The following is a 1,873-nucleotide window of genomic DNA, read 5'->3' on the forward strand; positions in this document are numbered from 1 at the left end:
CACTTAAGGCTATAAATTTACCTCTTAGAACTGCCTTCATTGTGTCCCAGAGATTTTGGTATGTTGTGTTCTCATTATCATTTGACTCTATAAATTTTTTGATTTCCTTTTTGATTTCTTCATTGACCCACTCATCATTTAGTAGTGTATTGTTTAGTTTCCATGATTTTGTGTATGCTCTATAGCCTTTCTTGCTAATGATTTGTAGTTTAATTCCATTGTGGTCAGATAGAATGCAAGGAATTATTTCAATTTTCTTGAATTTGTTAAGATTTGCTTTGTGTCCTAATATATGGTCTATTTTAGAGAATGTTCCATGTGCTGCTGAAAAGAATGTATATTGTGCAGCCTTTGGATGAAATGTCCTGTATATATCTGTTAGGTCCATTCCTTCTATGACCTCATTTAGTCCAGATGCCTCTCTGTTTATTCTTTCCCTGGATGACCTGTCAATTGATGAGAGTGGGGTGTTAAAGTCACCCACCACCACTGTGTTTGGTGTTATCTGTGACCTTAGTTCTAATAGTGTTTGTTTGACGAATTTGGGAGCCCCCATGTTAGGTGCATATATGTTTAGGATTGTAATGTCCTCCTGTTGGAGTGTGCCCTTAATCAATATAAAGTGACCTTCCTTATCTTTCTTGACTAACGTTGGACTAAAGTCTACCCTGTCTGATATTAGGATAGCAACCCCTGCTTGTTTTCTAGGCCCATTTGCTTGAAACACCATCTTCCAACCTTTCACCCTAAGATAATGTCTATCCTTTGTAGAAAGGTGAGTTTCTTGGAGACAACAAATTGTAGGATCCTGCTTTTTAACCCAGTCTGCAAATCTATGTCTTTTCGTTGGGGCATTGAGACCGTTGATATTAAGAGATATTATTGAAAGCTGTGTATTTATGTTTGCCATTTGTGTGTGTGTGTGTGTGTGTTACTTGTTCTACCTGTGCTCTCTTCTGTTAACTGGTATTTGAGTATAGCTTGTTTTTAAAAATATGGAACGCTTCACGAATATGCGTGTCTTCCTTGCGCAGGGGCCATGCTAATCTTCTCTGTATCGTTCCAATTTTAGTATATGTGCTGCCGAAGCGAGCACTTCTTCTCATTTCTTAACATCATAACATTCGCATGTTCACTACTTCAAGTCACTTAACAGGCTGCCATGAAAAGGAGACATTGAAGAAGCATTTGTAGTACAGTGTGATGAATGATATAAGAGGATTTGGGATAATACAGAAATAGGAATCACTGGGACTTTATGTAGATCCACAAATCAAGAAAATTTTTGTCAGTATTTTGGTGTAGCTATAACATGATACCTCAAACTGAATAATTACTAAGCAACACAAACCACAGGTCTGGATCTAGGGAGTCCAAGATCAACGTATAAGCAAACGTGGGCCATTTTGTATGCATGTGTATGCCCGTGTATGTGTACTTAGTGAATGCACACATTTCTCATTTTCACTGAGAATGTGAAGGCATGATTCAGATTTCTGAGAATAGGTATCCAAATGGTATACACTTTCAGCCTCACATCTGTGTTTCCTGAAGTGCAAAAATAACATTGAGAGCTATAGAAATATAGTGAACTAAAATCTTTTGAATTGCTCAGGAAACTCATTGAAGATGACATTTCCAATTGCTTTAAGACAAAACATCCCTACAGGTTTTCAATGTACCACCACACCTTGAGCATTGTACAAAAAGTATTCTTTCAGAACTAAAAAAATGTTTGTGAATATTGGCCTCAATATCATATGTGGTATAAAATGGAAATCAATAAACCAGAATGCATTGTGCAAATACTGAAGAAGCCAGGTAACACAGAAGTTTCTGGCTTCAAACATGCATAAGTGGATTGGAAAATGTG

General features: G+C 36.9%; 1 non-coding gene across 1 annotated transcript; it reads right to left on the bottom strand.

Annotated features, from left to right (window-relative positions):
- Positions 1–989: 989 nt before the first annotated feature.
- Positions 990–1,096, bottom strand: LOC123456790. The gene has a single exon (XR_006634668.1). It is a non-coding gene; the product is annotated as a U6 spliceosomal RNA (small nuclear RNA).
- Between the last annotated feature and the right edge of the window lie 777 nt (positions 1,097–1,873).

Source organism: Jaculus jaculus, chromosome X (assembly GCF_020740685.1).
Source record: "Jaculus jaculus isolate mJacJac1 chromosome X, mJacJac1.mat.Y.cur, whole genome shotgun sequence".
Taxonomy (NCBI): domain Eukaryota; kingdom Metazoa; phylum Chordata; class Mammalia; order Rodentia; family Dipodidae; genus Jaculus; species Jaculus jaculus.